Source organism: Chiloscyllium plagiosum, unplaced genomic scaffold (assembly GCF_037043375.1).
Source record: "Chiloscyllium plagiosum isolate Xiang-an unplaced genomic scaffold, Cpla_swu_hap1 HiC_scaffold_31, whole genome shotgun sequence".
Lineage (NCBI taxonomy): Eukaryota > Metazoa > Chordata > Chondrichthyes > Orectolobiformes > Hemiscylliidae > Chiloscyllium > Chiloscyllium plagiosum.
This window is the reverse complement of record NW_028270169.1, coordinates 13,798,907-13,818,062: the sequence shown is the minus strand read 5'-3', so window position 1 is coordinate 13,818,062 and position 19,156 is coordinate 13,798,907. Positions and strand designations below refer to the sequence as shown.

The 19,156-nt window shown below is 50.0% G+C and overlaps 1 protein-coding gene across 19 annotated transcripts in view; it reads left to right on the top strand.

Annotated features, from left to right (window-relative positions):
• The window catches only part of msi2b (musashi RNA-binding protein 2b), a 591,732-nt gene that overhangs the window by 122,803 nt on the left and 449,773 nt on the right, over positions 1-19,156 (top strand). The window lies entirely within an intron of this gene.

The following is a 19,156-nucleotide window of genomic DNA, read 5'->3' as shown; positions in this document are numbered from 1 at the left end:
TCTTAGCAATCACAGTTGAAACATTCAGAGCATGTGTTGCCACCTGTGATATTGTGTGTCAGAACCTGCCAGCTGACCCCACCACCCCCTTTTTAGTAAAGGTGACACTAACCACAGGGGCGGAGTTAAGGTAGGAATAGGAAGTTTAGAGGGGATTTCGGGCAAATAAAAATCACCTGGGGATGGTGAGTATCTGGAACTCACTGTATGAAAGGGCGCTGGAGATGGGAAGCTGTTTAAGAAATATTTAAATGAGCACTGTAGTGTACAAGGCTATGGACAATGGGATTGGAATAGATGGATGCTTAATGGACCAAAGGCCATCTTTCTGAGCTGTGAAAACTCTGGCTCTCTATGATCACTGCGTTATGTCTCCTCCTAGGGGGCATTGGTGTCAAGCAGATTCATAAGAGCATAGGTGATCCCTGATTAGTTGAAATTTGGGTTGCTGTGGCAACATGTGCATCCATGTTGTAGCTTGGACATATGGACAGTAATGGAGGAGACTCCAACCACCCTCCCATCACATGGCTAACCAGGAATCCCTCCCCCTGCTGGTGGAGTGTCAGAACTGTTAAGTTGTGTCATGGCACCTCCCTCAGCATCAAATCCTGGAGTGAGACTTGAACCTGGAGCTTCTGCCTCAGTGGCAGGGACATACCTACTGCACCATGAGAACTCATTGTCATGTCAATGTTATTAGGGCTAACACAATTATATTAAGTTAAAAATCACACAACACCAGGTTATAGTCCAACAGTTTAATTGAAAGCACACTAGCTTTCGGAGCGCTGCTCCGAAAGCTAGTGTGCTTCCAATTAAACCTGTTGGACTATAACCTGGTGTTGTGTGATTTTTAACTTTGTACACCCCAGTCCAACACCGGCATCTCCAAATAATGACAATTATATTAGGAAGATTGGTCGCAGAGACCAGGATCACGTTCCCTTGAAGGTAAAAGATGATTGCGATGTTTGAGATGACTTAAAGGCTTGAATAGCATCAGTGAGCGAGAGAGGCAGACTTTGTTTTCCAGTGCGGAGAGAGTGCAGAATGGGAGTGTGGAGGGGACAGGAACTGAACATCTACAGCCAGGCTGTTCAGGGTTGAAATAAAGAAAAACTCCAAGCAAAGAAGCTCCAGAACCCTCTTTGCGGAGGAAACTGATGAAAGTTGGGGATCAACAGGAAAGTTCAGATTTTTGTTTGGCCAGGGTTTATGGGTTATGTAACCAATGTAGGTAGATGGAGTCTCCAGACAAATTAGATCAGGCATAATCTAATAGACTGGCGGAACAAGCCCAAGGGACTTAATTGCCTCCTCCTGTCGTACAATCCTTAGAAACAAACTTGACTGAAATTTCAAAGTACTTCCACAATTTATCCTTCCTGGGTTTGCTGCAATAAAATGAAGTATGAAAAAGACTGACTTCCAGCTGGCTGCTTTTACCGATTCAGTCTCATTAAATGTGTGTGTGTTGTGTGCTTTTCCTGTCGTTGCTCAGCTAATTATAACCTGCGCAGGGAACTGCATGCAAGCTTGTGTTACACACATTTGGATGTATTTTTGATCCTCTGACGTTAGGAACTCTAGACACTTTCGCCTCTGCTATGTGTTTACTTTGTTGGAAGTTGACTTTCCAGTCATTAGGCCCCAGGCTGGTGAGAGAGGAGGATTTGAAGAGATTGTTTGGGGGGAGGGGTTCAGATTGGGACCATAGGGAAGCTGTTGGATGCCACAGTGGAGGGAGTCTTGCAAGGTGCCACCAATAAGTGGAACTTGTGCAGGACGGGGGTTAGAGTTGGGCAGGCCCGTATAGATTTGCAATTCATTTAAGTTGCATGTGTACACCATATGAGGGGTAGGTTTAGCTCAGTTGGCTGGACAGCTGGTTTGTGATGCAGTGTGATGCCAACAGCATGGGTTCAATTCCCGCACTGGCTGAGGTTACCATGAAGGACACTCTTTCTCAGCCTCTCCCCTCGCCTGAGGCACTGTGACCCTCCGGTTAAACCACTACCATTTGTCTTTCTCTGATGAGTGAGCAACCGTGTGGTCTGGTAAGACCATGGCAACTTTACCTTTACCACACCATGTGAATGTTTGAATTAGCAGGAGTAGGCCATTCTGCCCCTCGAGCCAGCACCGCCATGCAGTAAGATTGTTGCTGATCTGATTACTCCACATTTCCATGCTGTGCACCTCTATGACTTTTTATCTGTGCCAAACCTTCTTTTTCCCCCCCCCATAACCATCTTCTCTTGCTTATGAAGAGTCTATCCACTGCTACCTTAAAAAAGTTATCCCTGTGATGTCCTGTACTGGAATGGATGGTATTGAGCACATCTTATACTTTATTGCTGTTCTTGGCAAGTAGGTGGCATGCATTTGTTTTGTGGCGAAATGAGCTATGAGACTATTGGATACTCAACTGTGATCGAGACAAATCAAAGAAACATAGGAGCAGGAATAGGCCATTCACCTACTTGAGCATGCTCCACCATTCAAAGTGATTCTGACTGAACTCAGCACCATTCTCTCTTTCTCCACATACACTTTAACCCGAAGAACTAAATCCTGAAAACATTGTGTTTCTGTCTTAGCTGCTTTCCACGGCAGTAAGTTCCAGAGGCTCCCCACTCTGTGTGAAGACATTTCTCCTTATCGCAAGTGTTAAATAGCCCACCCTCCGTATCCTCAGATAATCCTAACGTAACAAGCGTGTAGTTCAGCAACCTCGACATTGAAACCCCACACTATAGCAAGGATTCAGGTTCTGCTTTAGCCTGTTGAGTTGTCAACTGTGGGAACTGCAAAATGGAATTCCCTGATTGATGCATTGGCCAGAGCCTAGAATCTGTGCCACACCGGGAGTTTGTTTATTCCCAGGGATGTGTTGGGCCTGTTACTCTCCAAAGCAATTGTTGGACACTTTGCAATGGCCAGGCGTGCATGTCAACATTACTCAGGATCAATAGCTGTTCAGCTGATTGGATACCAAGAGTGGAGCGATGCAATAAGACTGTGATGGGTTCTGTTGATTAGTTTGGAGCTGATTGAGAGTGTCACAGTTAGAACTCTCGAGAGGGGGCTGACTCCTCACTCATAACGTTAAATGCTGTGATTTTTTTTCAGGCAAAAAGAAAATTTAGGACGACTATTTTTAAAGAATATCTTCTGGCTAATTAGCTGATCGGAGCTGGCTGCAGATCCATGTTATGGCTGTCAGTCATTGCAGGTTCCATTTGAGTGGAATCTCTGATTAGCTGATTAAATTGTGAAGTGGGTAATGGCTGCTTTCACCATCACCTGTTCCTGTCCTGTGTGGGCACAGAGACCAAATGGCACCAGTTACACTGTATTTAAGAACGGCTTCTCCATAAAGCAGACTGTCCTTGACTTTTTAGGTTCCTCCTAACCCTACAAGCCTCATTCTTGTCCACATCCAGAGATGGTCTTTGTGTTGTCTGGGCACTTTGCCCAAATGGTGCCATCCTTCCCTAGCAGTCTGTGGACTCTGACTTTGGGTGGCCAGCTGAGTCGAGATGTTAACATGGCTATTCTGCACTGTACCTTGGTTTGACTATGTTACAAATCACACAACACTGGGTAATAGTCCAACAGGTTTATTTGGAAGTACTAGCTTTCTTCAGATGGTTGTGGAGGCTGAGATCATGATGACAGAATTTATAGCAAAAGATTACAGTATCATACAAGTAAAATGATATACAGTATTTAATAAACCTTGATTGTTGTTAAGTCTTTCATCTTTTAGAACGGGTCTCCCTGTTTTTGACCCCAGACGTTGTGTTTGACCAGCTCTGTGGTTCCAGAAGGATGAGTGGCACAGGCCTCGGTGTACTGATGAAGGTACAACTTCAAACCTAGTTATGAGAGGAAGAAGGTTTATAGCTCTGACACAGATGATCAGCTTTGATCATGTTGAATGGCAGAAGCAGGCCTGAAGGACCACATAGGCCAGTTCAGCTCCCAGTTTCTGCATTTTGATATGGTTCGTGTTAGTGTACTGACAATACCCTCCGCTGTGGTGCTGTAAGGGCAACAAGGGATCATGCCCCCTTTCTCCTGTCTCCGAAGACCCAACCAACAGAATTGTTAAAGTGCAGGAGGCCATTCAGCCTATTGTACCTGGACCGATTCTATCCTATAGTACTGATCTCCTGCCTTTTGCCCCCTAACCCTAAACACCATTTCTATCCAGTGTCCTCTTGAATACGCCCATTGAATCTGCGTCCATCAGGCAGTGCATTCCAGACCCAAGCTACACGTCGTGTGAAAATATTTTTCTTTCTTCCATCACCCTCTCCTTATTTACAACTGTTCCAACCAACTGCACAAACCTCCTGAGCAGGCAGGCTGATCCTCGTCTGCACTGTTATCCCTCTATGTCTCCGATTGACACAACAGGGAAGGCTAGAGCGGTGCTGGAAAAGCACAGCCGGTCAGGCAACATCCGAGGACCAGGACAATCAACGTTTCGGGCAAAAGTCCTAAGGCCCCCATTCAGTTAACGGATCTTGGCCAGAGAGTACTTAAGAATTTCAGCAACGACTCAGGTGGGAGTCAGTTCCCGACCTGCTTCATCTCAGTCAGGCCAGTATACCTTTCCGTGATGGCCTCAGTTGACTGGGCAGTTTGGTCGTGATGCCAGCAGCGTGGGTTCAATTCCCACACAGCTGAGGTTTACAAGAACGATACCTGGATTTCAGGGGTTAAGGTATGACGAGAGATTGGGTCTGCTTTCTCCAGAATTTAGAAGGTTAAGTCTTCAAAATATTAATAGGAAAAGACAGTGTAGATAAAGATAAACTTGAAGGACTCTCCTTCTCAACCTCTTTCCCCTTGCCAGAGGTGTGGTGACCCTTGGGTTAAATCACCTCCAGTTGTATTTCTGTAATGAGAGCAGCAGCCCCATGGTCTGGTAAGACTATGGTGAATCACTGCATAAAGCATAGTACTGCTGATGCTGGAAATCTGAAACAGAGGAACTGTCACTGGACTTGAAGTGTTAACTCTGTTTCTCTCTTCACAGCTGCTATCAGACCTTTTTTAAGATTAGATTATTTACAGTGTGGGAAACAGGCCCTTCGGCCCAACAAGTCCACACCGACCCTCCGAAGCGCAACCCACCCAGACCCATTCCCCTACATTTACCCCATTCACCTAACGCTACGGGCAATTTAGCATGGCCAGTTCACCTAACCTGCACATTTTTGGACTGTGGGAGGAAACCGGAGCATCTGGAGGAAGCCCACGCAGACACAGGGAGAACGTGCAAACTCCACACAGTCACCTGAGTTTCTCCAGGAATTTCTGCCATTTCTGTTTGTAGCGTGTCCTCCTTTTATTCCTGTCTCCCTCAGTTGAGTAGGTGTTCAGCTTCCGCTTGAATGAGTCTGTTGCGTCTACACTCTGGTTGCGTATTACGCATTCTCATGGCCGTTCAGAATGTCAGGGACTGAGCTTCCACAGGCCACTGGGATAGGGAATTCCTAATATTCACAACATAGAAACAGCAGTAGGCCATTCAGCCCCTTGAGCCTGTTCCTCCTTCACAAGATCATCGCTAATCTGTGACCTAACTCCCCACATACCTGCGTTTGGTCATTCCTGATGAAGGGCTTTTGCCCAAAATGTCGATTTTCCTGCTCCTCAGATGATGCCTGACCTGCTGTGCTTTTCCAGCACCACTCTGCTCTAAACCTTTGTTTAACAAAAATTCAGCTCTGATTTAAAATTAACAACTGATCCAGCATCCACTGCCATTTGTGTAAGAGGATTCCAAACTTGTACTACTCTATGTATGTAAAAGTGCTTCCTAACATCTCTCCCAATTTTCAGACAATGCCCCTGCTTCGCGATTTCCCAGCCATTGGAAATAGTTTACCTTTTTCTACACTGCCTTATCCTATTAATGTTTTAAAGACTTTGATCAGGTCATCCATTAACCTTCTAAATTCTGGAGAAAACAGGCCTCATTTCTGTAATCTCTCCTCATAACCTTAACCCCTGAAATCCAATGGTCATTCTTGGAAAGCTTGTTGTACTCCAAAGCCAATCCATTCTTCCTAAGGTGCCCAGGCCTGCTCATAGTTTCCAAGTGGGAGTCTTTCCAGAGTTTTTTATAACTACAGGAGAACTTCTGCATCCTTATGTTCCACTACTGCAGATGTAAAGGTCAGCACTCCATTGGCTTTCTTGATTATTTTCTGTGCCTGTTTGTGACATTTTCAAGATCTCTGCACATGACCTGCCAAGTCCCTTTGCAGTGTCTTTCTGAATGTCATTGCTCAGAGGGTAGTGAATCTTTTCAAATTCTCTAGCCCAGATGCCTGTGAGAGTTCAGGCGTTGAGTTTAATTGGTAGGTTTCTGGAGACGAATGACTTCCAGGGACGTGGGGCTAATGCAGGAGGATGGCGTTGAGGTAAATGATGATCTGGAATGGTGGAGTAAGCTTGAGGGGCTGAATGGCCTACTCCTGGGTTCCTAACCCCTTGCTGTGTGTTGGAAACCCCCTTGAGTCTCTGGGTCAGGGAGGAGAATGGTGGGGTTGCAATTCCTGTTGAAAACTGCATCCCTTTTGTGTGTGTGTGTGTGTGTGTCTGTCTGTCTGTCTGTCTGTCTGTCTGTCTGTCTGTCTGTCTGTCTGTCTATCAATACCCTTGACCTGCAACCCCTTCAGTGGTTGAATGAGCCATTGATGGGTCAGAGGAAAGGTCCCCCCCACCCCCCAAAAAAAGGGTCGGACGGACTTAGTCATAGAGATGCACAGCACAGAAACACACCCCTCGGTCCAACTCATTCATGCCGACCAAATATCCTAACCTAATCTAGTCCCATTTCCAGCACTTGGCCCATATCCCTCTAAACCCTTCCTGTTCATATACCCACCAGATGCCTTTTAAATGTTGTAATTGTACCAACCTCCACTGCTCCCTCTGGCAGCTCATTCCCCACACTCTCCACCCTCTGTGTGAAACAGTTGCCCATTTCATGTTTTTCCCCTTTCACCCTAAACCTTTAGTTCTGGACTCTCCCACCCCTGGGAAGAGACCTTGTCTACTTATCCTATCCATGCCCCTCAGGAATCAGTTTAGCTCAGTTGGCTAGATTGTTGGTTTACAGAGCAGTGTGATGCCAACAGCGTGTGTTCAATTCCCAACAACTGTTTGAGGTTATTAGAAGGACTCTCCTTCTCAACCTCTTCCCTCACCTGAGGTCTGGTGGCCCTCAGGTTAAATCACCACCAGTCGCTTCTCTCTAATGAGAGAGAGCAGCCCCTATGATCTAGTAAGACTATGGCGATGCAACAACAACATGATTTTATAAACCTCTCGAAAGTCACTTGTGGCATCGTACTCCAGTAACAGTTAGAGCCAGAAGGTGAAGACGTGGGGTTGGGAGAAGGGGGTTTAACTTGTCACTGCCGCTGCTGCTGTACAAAGGTTTGACATTGCTCTGCGTGTCCACTTTGTCAAGTTTTGATTGAGGTTGGTTTATGGCAGTAAACTTGACAATGGCGTCATGGGGAAGAAGTAACAGGGAGCAGTTACAGAGTCTGCCAGAGTGAATTAACAGAGTTAACAGTCACCAGCCTGGTGAAGCATCCTGGGTTAATGACTGAATCTTTCCTGATATTAATTCGGCTGCCTTACCCAGTCACTGCTCCTGACCCGTTCCCCAATGACGCAGTTTCCACTCAGCCTAGTAAAAACAGTACACTTGGGGTGGGGGAGGGGGGTTTGGGTGGCAAGGGAGGGAGGGTGGAAGGTATGGGGGTGGGGGAGGGTGGAAGGTTTGGGCGTGAGGGGGGTGGAATGGTAATTACAAAATTACTGGCAGGGCTGGAGCGGAAAGTGAAATTAGACGATGTGTTTGGTCATAAATCTTTTCAACGCAATTGTTGCAAGAGTAATTCTGAAATCCTCTGATTCCTAATGCATCCTTCTGTCTCATAGCCAAAAATAGAGCTACATTTTCCATTTCTTCTAGACCCATGCTATAAATAAGGGTTTACTCCACGTGCCTATGCTGTGTGTTATGTGACCCACACGGCCAGCAATTAAAGGGACGCTCCAGACACACTCCCAACAACGGCATCATACTGCGAGGGAATGAGGGTATTTGTCTTTCCCTGAGCAAGTGTTAACACTTTCCAGTCAGAGCACAGATTGAAATATGGTGCGTAATTCACGCTGCTCTGTCTTGACTTTTTAAACAAAGAAATGTTGTTAAAATTAACTGGGAAATTGAGACGGGATTACCCTCCCGTTTGGTGTGTAATGCCTTCAACATAACATGCCTCTCCATACCGTTAGTGCTTTTACAGGCCCATGACCACTTCTGGCTGGAAGGATAAGGTCCTCAGATACATGGGAACGCCACCCCCTGCAAGTTCCCCTCCGAGACACTCCCTGACTTGGAAGTTTATCACTGTCACCTCACTCTTGGGTCAAAGTCCTGGAATTCCCTCCCTTTAGATATTGTGGGTCTACCTGGACTGCAGTGGTTCAGGAAAGCAGCTCACCACCACCTCAAGGGCAACGAGGGATGGGCAATGAATGCTGGCTCAGCCATCGATGCCCACGTCCCAAGAGTGACTTTTTTTAAAAAAAAAAGTATGAGTAGCCCCCACACCTTCCATAGTGGGTATTGAGACTCCCCTTTCTTGCTGCTGTAGGCTTCTGGCCTCCCTGAAACCAGCCCAGGAACTGAGCCAGGTTTGTCCTAATCCAGAGTTGTCGTTTCAAGTCTATTTTCAGCACCACCTCAAAGGACTGGTCAGGGTGGAATCAAACCCAGGTTCCTGGCACTGTGAGGTAGCAGTGCTATCCACTGAGCCACTGTGCTACCTTCAATTTTTTTATTGTCACTAATGCATTTATTGGATGATGCAGTCATATGCTTACCATGGCTTGTGACCTATGGTTATTTGAACTCAGTTGAGAAATGGAATTAGAAGAATTCATCAATAGCCTCAATAATCAATTCTCCTTTTATACTTAAAACTTCCAAAATAGAAGGAAAGTATTAAATTCCTTGATAACTGTTATTAAGTTGGTACATGACAGCAGGCATAAGTAAGCAACGCACTTTTAAAATAACCTGCACATATTTGTACACACAAAAAGCCATCACTCTAAACACTGCTTCCACAGACTGATGAGGGTATTTCCCTTGTATCTGGCCTTGTTGGTGTTTATCTGGGGAAACAATGTGGACTCGGGAAGCTGGAAATTTTTAACCTAGCAGTTACTGCCCCTTTTTATCGCATCTGAGATCACATCCATCAAATTAAATTTAACAATTACACGCTGTTCATTACACTGCGATCCACTATGTTACCTCACCAGCCTTTCATATGTTAGCTACTTTACTTACTTACGCAGCTTTAAGCTAGAGATTCAGCATTTATTTATAAAGAGGTTGCAACCTGAGTGTCTTCCTTTGTTTTGGGATCTGTTATTTGACAGGGTTAAACTGCTGTTTATTTCAGGCTCCTTCACTCCCACAGCCGTGACTCCACCAGCTCTTTCTCTCCCATGTTGTTGTTGTTGAGAGAACCAGCCATTGAGTGGAGGATAAGCTCCTCACTGTTTTCGTCCATTCTAGTTATGGGGGAGACCTGTCACCAAGTCTTTTGTTGATTTTTGTTCATTGTCTTTGCAGCTTTCTCGTGATTACTACCTTCCAGAATTTGGGGGAGGTGGGATGTGGGATTAATGATGACTGAAACTGCCTCGAACACCCCCACACCAAACACCCAGTGAATGAGACTGCCAATCGATAGATGTTTGCGGACACACACACACACCCGAACCGCCAAATACCCCCACCCACCCCCATACACACACACACAACTGCGAAACACACCACCCAACCCACCCCCATACAAGCACAAACCCAACTGCCAAATACACACACCACCCAAACACCACGCACACACCGAACCGCCGAATTACTTACACACGTGCACATACACCCCCTCAACCGCCATGCGCACACACACAGCCCTCTCCCCATTGTGATTGTCGTGTCGCTGCCTCTCAATCGATCTCTGCTTCACCACCAACCCCCACCCCCAACACCCCAAACAAATAATTCCCGAAAGTGAAATGCAGGAATAAAGTGAGGGTTGGAGGAACTCCGGGAAGTGTACAGGGCTCTGCTACTATGGAGCCTTCATGGCCCTGAGACCATTCAGCCTGTACCCCCATTCTGTTCCTCAGGCCTGCAACTTTATTTCCTTCAACTATCCACCCAGCTTCATTTTGAAATCATTTAATGTTCTTCATGGGCAGTGAGTTTCTGTTCATTGCCACCTATTACTAGCGTTCCCACCATTACCTAGTGAGCAGCGTAATGACACATCAACCCTGGAGGTCCATGTAGCAAAATCAAGATTAGACCGAGTGTTGCTTGCTGTATAAAATAGCTCTTCCTCGCTTTTCTTACATTTATGTCCCATGGTAATTATGCCATTAGCGAGTGTGACCAGTTTTTGTGTGTCTGTTTTCTCTAAATTTGATTATAATCTTTGTATTGTTGGGACTGAAGATGGTGGCTCAGATGAGTACGGTTTGTTCCTGAAGTTTCTTCACGTTTGAAAGTAAGCCCTTTGGTGTTTGGTAAACTCAATCCGTCGTCTTCTCAATGGACACAGGTGTGCCCGTTTCTTTCATTTGCTCGTGGGACGTGGGTGTTGCTGACTGGCCAGCATTTATTGGCCTTCCCTTGCTGGCATTGGCTTGCTAGGCCATCTCCGAGGCAGTTGAGAGTCAACTAGGAGAAAGAGAGGGCTGCAGATGCTGGAGATCAGAGTCAAAATGTGTGGTGCTGGAAAAACGCAGCCGGTCAGGCAGCATTGAGGAGCAGGAGAGTCGATGATTCGAGCATAACCTCTTCATCAGTTGAGAGTCAACCACATCGATGTGGGTCTGGAGTGAAATGTAGGGCAGACCAGGTAAGGACGGGAGATTTCCCTCCCTGAAGGGCATTACTGTCTCCTGGTAGATGCTATCTGGGGGCTGATTTTGGCATTGTCCTGAGATTGACAGACGTGAACAGAATTGCTGCAGAGTTTAGATTAAGCAGAGGTGACCCAGTTCAACAGTTTGGAATCCATAACACAATTCCAGGAGGAACATTTATGTTCATATGCTACACGTGATCTTGTCCAATCTCACCAAAATTCTGAAGGTGCACTCACATCGTCTCTTGCAGCTTGGATGTACGTCAGTCTCATTTTTAATTCTTCTGTGTTGACGTTGTCTGCATCAATTGCCCATCACTTTCAGGGGGACAGTGTTCCCTAGACCTTCCAGGTGGGAGAGATTGTGGGTTAGGAAGGTGCTGGCAGTCGTTAAGCCTCAACCAACTTCATTTTCAAAAAAAAAACATTATCTGGTAGTTATATTGGTCTTTGTGGGAGCTTGCTGTGTGAGAGAGTAGGCTGTGGATTCCCAAAATGTGGCATCCCGTCGGGAGGCAGTAGGTTGGACGGGAGGGATCCCGTCGGGAGGCAGTGGGTTGGACGGGACGGATCCCGTCGGGAGGCAGTGGGTTGGACGGGAGGGATCCTGTCAGGAGGCAGTGGGTTGGACGGGAGGGATCCCGTCGGGAGGCAGTGGGTTGGACGGGAGGGATCCCGTCGGGAGGCAGTGGGTTGGACGGGAGGGATCCCGTCGGGAGGCAGTGGGTTGGACGGGAGGGATCCCGTCGGGAGGCAGTGGGTTGGACGGGAGGGATCCCGTCGGGAGGCAGTGGGTTGGACGGGAGGGATCCCGTCGGGAGGCAGTGGGTTGGACGGGAGGGATCCCGTCGGGAGGCAGTGGGTTGGACGGGAGGGATCCCGTCGGGAGGCAGTGGGTTGGACGGGAGGGATCCCGTCGGGAGGCAGTGGGTTGGACGGGAGGGATCCCGTCGGGAGGCAGTGGGTTGGACGGGAGGGATCCCGTCGGGAGGCAGTGGGTTGGACGGGAGGGATCCCGTCGGGAGGCAGTGGGTTGGACGGGAGGGATCCCGTCGGGAGGCAGTGGGTTGGACGGGAGGGATCCCGTCGGGAGGCAGTGGGTTGGACGGGAGGGATCCCGTCGGGAGGCAGTGGGTTGGACGGGAGGGATCCCGTCGGGAGGCAGTGGGTTGGACGGGAGGGATCCCGTCGGGAGGCAGTGGGTTGGACGGGAGGGATCCCGTCGGGAGGCAGTGGGTTGGACGGGAGGGATCCCGTCGGGAGGCAGTGGGTTGGACGGGAGGGATCCCGTCGGGAGGCAGTGGGTTGGACGGGAGGGATCCCGTCGGGAGGCAGTGGGTTGGACGGGAGGGATCCCGTCGGGAGGCAGTGGGTTGGACGGGAGGGATCCCGTCGGGAGGCAGTGGGTTGGACGGGAGGGATCCCGTCGGGAGGCAGTGGGTTGGACGGGAGGGATCTTGTCAGGAGGCAGTGGGTTGATCCCGGCTTTACGGGGCTGCTAAAAGTAGAACCGCAATGGTGACATTTCAGAAGTCCCTTTTTAGAGATGCCTGGTTGTCATGATTGGCGGTAAGCCATCTTTCTTGACCACCACGCTTTGGGAGATACATGGCCAGGCCCTTAGAGGGTCCTGTGGCCTTACATTGTCAGGCTTGACCATCCTTACACCTTAAAGTCAGCCTGGCTGGGTCTGGGGTGAGGAGAGAAATCAACTTAATGTCCAATATAACTTCTTTAGGGCTGGAATTGACTCTGTTTCTCTCTGTCCACACAGATGTTGCTAGCCAGTCAATAATTTCTCCAGCATTCTCTATTTTTATTTCAGTTTTGCAGCAGCTGCAGTACTTTGTTTTAGTTTAGCCACCCCCAGCCTCTGTCGGAGGAAAGGTGGGGTGTTGCTGCTCAGAAGATTTTCCTACCTCCACGACTATGTGAGGCCATTCAACGGGATCTTGATCAGGTGGGCCAATGGGCTGAGAAGTGGCAGATGGAGTTTAATTTCGATAAATGCGAGGTGCTGCATTTTGGGAAAGCAAATCTTAGCAGGACTTATACACCTAATGGTAAGGTCCTAGGGAGTGTTGCTGAACAAAGAGACCTTCGAGTGCAGGTTCATAGGTCCTTGAAAGTGGAGTCGCAGGTAGATAGGATAGTGAAGAAGGCACTATTCCTTTATTGGTCAGAGTATTGAGTACAGGAGTTGGGAGGTCATCTTTCTTCCGGCTGTACAGGACATTGGTTAGGCCACTGTTGGAATATTGCGTGCAATTCTGGTCTCCTTCCTATTGGAAAGGAGACTTGAAAGGGTTCAGAAAAGATTTACAAGGATGTTGCCAGGGTTGGAGGATCTGAGGAGAGGCTGAACAGGCTGGGGCTGTTTTCCCTGGAGTGTCGAGGCTGAGGGGTGACCTTATAGAGGTTTACAAAATGATGAGGGGCATGGATAGGGTAAATAGGCAAAGTCTTTTCCCTGAGGTGGGGGAGTCCAGAACTAGAGGGTATAGGTTTAGGGTGAGAGGGGAAGGGTATAAAGGAGACCTAAGGGGCAACTTTTTCATGCAGAGGGTGGTACGTGTATGGAATAAGCTGCCAGAGGAAGTGGTGGAGGCTGATACAATTGCAACACTTAAAAGGCATCTGGATGGGTATATGAATAGAAAGGGTTTGGAGGGATATGGCCAGGTGCTGGCAGGTGGGACAAATTAGGTTGGGATACATGGTCGGCATGGATGGGTTGGACCGAAGGGTCTGTTTCTGTGTGGTACATCTTGATGACCCTATTTGCCTGATTATCCTGGCCGCTGGACTACGTTGTATCACAGAAGAAAGCTGAGACGTGGGCCTTGCTGTCTGAGACTGTGCAGGAGTCACTCGGTGTGGATTTGCACCACAACCCCCAGCCACACCCCTTATACCGACTGCCAGAACGTTTACCTGTGTACTTGATGTGCCTTGGATGAGGTAGTAGCAGCTTTTGCTTGACCTGGCACAGGATGGCTTTGTTTCAAGTACTGTACTATGGACTGCATTGATAGTCCCAGGAACGTTGAGTACCGTACATAGATGACACAGTGCTGTACTGCATTACAGAACATCGGCTCCCCAAAATTCACACCGTTGGTACTGGGCAGCACCAGGCTTGCCATTTTCAATTTTTACTTGCGCCTGTGTTATTTTCTAAAACAATTGCATACAGTAACTGCTAATCTGTCATCTTGTGTTGGATTTTTGGCTTGTGATTTGTGTTTGGAGCTCTCATACTGTCAGCGCTTTGAGTCTATTGGGATTGGGAGTGGTGAGCCAGGTTCTGTTTTGTAAAATGCCCCCAAACCTGTTTGTTTCTTTAACCCAATGTGGCACTCTGCTACAGACAACACCTCACTCAGAACAGGCTACAAAGAAGTAATTGACACAATCTCTTCATTTTCACTGTCCCAAGGTCAGAGTTTTGCTTTCACGTTTGGCGGTGTGTATACACACATGCAAACGCATGTGGTAAATGCTAATGCACGCACATGCACGTAGACATGTGTACATGCACACCTGCATTGTCACCCACTCCCCCTCTCACTCGTGCCTTCTTTTACTTGTGCCTGCATGCATTCACGCATGCACACTCACATGGGCACATGCATGTGCACTCATGCACGCTCACTTGCACGCACACTTGCGTGCACGCATACTCGTGCGCGCACACAAACAATGTGCACTCACCCACACATTCTCATGCACGCTCACTCATATGGATGCACACACTCATACTCGTGTACACACAACAACGTGCACTCACGCACACATTCTTATGCATGCTCACTCACATTGACGCAAACTTGCATGCATCCACACTTATGCACATTCCTGCTCGCTTGTGTGTACACACACATGTGCATTCGCTCACGCACGCACTATCACGTTCGCTGATTTGCTCATTCACTTTCTCACTCGCTCACTCAGTTTGAGGGTCTAAGTGGTTGCCTCCAGCTCTTCATTTGTACACACTTTGGGATGGTTCTGTGCTGTTTATTCTTCCCCGACCCATGGATGAGGGACTAAGGAAAGCTGGCCAAGAGCATGTATACAGTATTTTCCAAAAACTGCATAAAACAGTATGCTGTGTTTCAAATTAAAAATGCGCGTGATATTTATTTCAATAAGACAGAACAGGCCTATTTCTGTCGCAATTATACGTTCTTTTGATGTCAGTGAATGATATTGAGAGGGATCTGTATCTTTTCAGGTGCCTCTTTCATTGTGCTGAGCTATTGAATGGAAAGATGTGATTTATGGGCTGTGTAGCTGTTGTTGTTCAACTTTAGTCATTTATCAGAGAGAGAGGGAAAAAAGGGAGAGAGAGCAGACGCCAATGTTGATAATTCTCAAGGTTTTCAAAACCTGGAATGGCTGTTGTCAGTTTGTCAAGAGAAGTTATTTTTCAGGGATTGTGAGGCCTCTCGTTTCACTTGCCTGGTCTCTTGTCTTTGATAAAGAACCCCACCGCTTCCTTTCTCCTCTTCCTCAGTTGATTTCTTTTCCTCCCTTTCCCTCTCCCTTTCAGCTGAGGTGGTGAACTGAGGTCCCACCTCCCCATCAGATCTGCGTGGAAGATCCCACAGCACTATTTGTGGATTAGCATGGGAGCCCTCCCTGATCTCTTGCCTGATACATATTCCTCAACCAATGCCATGAGAGCGGGTCATTTGTCATGCTGCTGTTTGTGGGGTCTTGCTGTGCACTAATTACCTTGCGTTGTGTTGCAACAAGGAGAACACGTCAGACAGTCCTATTATTGGCCGTTAAGTGCTTTGGAGCAACCTGGCACAGTACAAGGTGCTATAAAAATGCTAGACTTCCTTTATTGTTGCTGCCTTTTCAGTTGCCCTGAGATCGAGCGCCATGAAATGTGGAGGTCTTTGGACCTTGTCTACTTATTGAGCTGAGTGAGGGGGCAGGATGGTTGGGGGGGGGGGTTGTGGGAGTAAAGGGGATAGTGGAAAGGGGAGGGCAGGGGGAGTCGGGAGGGGGAGCGGGTGTGAGTGAGGGTAAAGGGGAGGGGGAGCAGGTGTGAGTGGGGGTAAAGGGGAAGGGAGAGCAGGTGTGAGTGGGGGAAAAGGGGAAGGGGGAGCAGGTGTGAGTGGGGGTGAAGGGGAAGCAGGTGTGAGTGGGGGTAAAGGGGAAGGGGGAGCAGGTGTAAGTAAAGGGGAAGGGGGAGCAGGTGTGAGTGGGGGTAAAGGGGAAGGGGAGCAGGTGTGAGTGGGGATAAAGAGGAAGAGGGAGCAGGTGTGAGTGGGGGTAAAGGGGAGGGGGGAGCAGGTTTGAGTGGGGGTAAAGGGGAAGGGGAGCAGGTGTGAGTGGGGGTAAAGGGGAAGGGGAGCAGGTGTGAGTGGGGGTAAAGCGGAAGGGGGAGCAGGTGAGAGTGGGGGTAAAGGGGAGGGGGGGAGCAGGTTTGAGTGGGGGTAAAGGGGAGGGGGAAGCAGGTTTGAGTGGGGGTAAAGGGGAAGGGGGAGCAGGTTTGAGTGGGGGTAAAGGGGAAGGGGAGCAGGTGTGAGTGGGGGTAAAGCGGAAGGGGGAGCAGGTGAGAGTGGGGGTAAAGGGGAGTGGGGGTAAAGGGGAGGGGGGGAGCAGGTTTGAGTGGGGGTAAAGGGGAGGGGGAAGCAGGTTTGAGTGGGGGTAAAGGGGAAGGGGGAGCAGGTTTGAGTGGGGGTAAAGGGGAAGGGGGAGCAGGTTTGAGTGGGGGTAAAGGGGAAGGGGAAGCAGGTTTGAGTGGGGGTAAAGGGGAAGGGGGAGCGGGTGTGAGTGGGGGTAAAGGGGAAGGGGGAGCGGGTGTGAGTGGGGGTAAAGGGGAAGGGGGGAGCGGGTGTGAGTGGGGGTAAAGGGGATTGGGGAGCGGGTGTGAGTGGGGGTAAAGGGGAGGGGGGAGCGGGTGTGAGTGGGGGTAAAGGGGATTGGGGAGCGGGTGTGAGTGGGGGTAAAGGGGAGGGGGGAGCAGGTTTGAGTGGGGGTAAAGGGGAGGGGGAAGCAGGTTTGAGTGGGGGTAAAGGGGAAGGGGGAGCAGGTGTGAGTGGGGGTAAAGGGGAGGGGGGAGCAGGTTTGAGTGGGGGTAAAGGGGAAGGGGAGCAGGTGTGAGTGGGGGTAAAGGGGAAGGGGAGCAGGTGTGAGTGGGGGTAAAGGGGAAGGGGAGCAGGTGTGAGTGGGGGTAAAGCGGAAGGGGGAGCAGGTGAGAGTGGGGGTAAAGGGGAGTGGGGGTAAAGGGGAGGGGGAGCAGGTTTGAGTGGGGGTAAAGGGGAGGGGGAAGCAGGTTTGAGTGGGGGGTAAAGGGGAAGGGGGAGCAGGTTTGAGTGGGGGTAAAGGGGAAGGGGGAGGGGGAGCGGGTGTGAGTGGGGGTAAAGGGGATTGGGGAGCGGGTGTGAGTGGGGGTAAAGGGGAGGGGGGAGCGGGTGTGAGTGGGGGTAAAGGGGATTGGGGAGCGGGTGTGAGTGGGGGTAAAGGGGAGGGGGGAGCAGGTTTGAGTGGGGGTAAAGGGGAGGGGGAAGCAGGTTTGAGTGGGGGTAAAGGGGAAGGGGGAGCAGGTTTGAGTGGGGGTAAAGGGGAAGGGGGAGCGGGTGTGAGTGGGGGTAAAGGGGAAGGGGGAGCAGGTTTGAGTGGGGGTAAAGGGGAAGGGGGAGCGGGTGTGAGTGGGGGTAAAGGGGAAGGGGGAGCGGGTGTGAGTGGGGGTAAAGGGGAAGGGGGAGCGGGTGTGAGTGGGGGTAAAGGGGATTGGGGAGCGGGTGTGAGTGGGGGTAAAGGGGAGGGGGAGCGGGTGTGAGTGGGGGTAAAGGGGATTGGGGAGCGGGTGTGAGTGGGGGTAAAGGGGAGGGGGGAGCGGGTGTGAGTGGGGGGAAAGGGGAGGGGGGAGCGGGTGTGAGTGGGGGGAAAGGGGAGGGGGGAGCGGGTGTGAGTGGGGGGAAAGGGGAGGGGGGAGCGGGTGTGAATGGGGGGAAAGGGGAGGGGGGAGCGGGTGTGAATGGGGGGAAAGGGGAGGGGGGAGCGGGTGTGAATGGGGGGAAAGGGGAGGGGGGAGCGGGTGTGAGTGGGGGGAAAGGGGAGGGGGGAGCGGGTGTGAGTGGGGGGAAAGGGGAGGGGGGAGCGGTTGTGAGTGGGGGGAAAGGGGAGGGGGGAGCGGTTGTGAGTGGGGGGAAAGGGGAGGGGGGAGCGGTTGTGAGTGGGGGGAAAGGGGAGGGGGGGAGCGGTTGTGAGTGGGGGGAAAGGGGAGGGGGGAGCGGTTGTGAGTGGGGGGAAAGGGGAGGGGGGGAGCGGTTGTGAGTGGGGGGAAAGGGGAGGGGGGGAGCGCTGGGGGGGGAAGGGGAGGGGGGAGCGCTGGGGGGAAAGGGGAGGGGGGAGTGCGGGGATGAGTAGGGGGAGGGGGTGCGGGAATGAGTGGGGGGAAAGGGGAGGGGGGGAGCGCGGGGATGAGTGGGGGGAAGGGGAGGGGGGAGGAAAGGGGAGTGGGGGGGGGAAAGGGGAGGAGGGGAGCGCGGGGGTGAGTGGGGGGAACGGGGAGGGTCCGAGCCACATGAGGTATTAGATCAGATGAGCAGAGGTGTAAATGCAGGGTAATAGATTGGAAGGAGATTGAGAGGAGGGATATGTGTGTGTATGTGTGTGGGGAGGGATATCCAGAGCATGGATACGAAGGCAGTGGGGAGCCTGGCCACCAATTAGAGGAGCAATAGGAATTGGTAGTGGCAAGACGGTCAGGTTTGAAGCTGGGTAAATGTTCTCTCAGCTCTTACAGTTCCACTTTTAACCCCTTTACTGTCAAACTCTGAATTGGCTGCACAGCAAGTGTGCAGAGAGAATAATTTTGGCAAAGCAGCTCCCAGGATTTGAGAGGAGAAATCCAGCAATCCTGAGCTAGCTGTTAAAATAACATCACACCCTCCCACCCTTGTCCTACATGGCCTTTGCCCCCAGTGGCATTATAAATTGAGATTCAGCCAATGACATCAATGGAACATTCCAAGGGCACCATATCACCTCAGGAATTTGCAGCTTTCTTTATAAATATTCAGATTTAGACATTCCAGGCCTATCTAATTCTGCTCTCCTGTGTATTCCCAACTTTAATTGACCCATCATTGACAGCTGTGCCTTCAATTACGTTAATACTAGGCTCAGAGATTCGC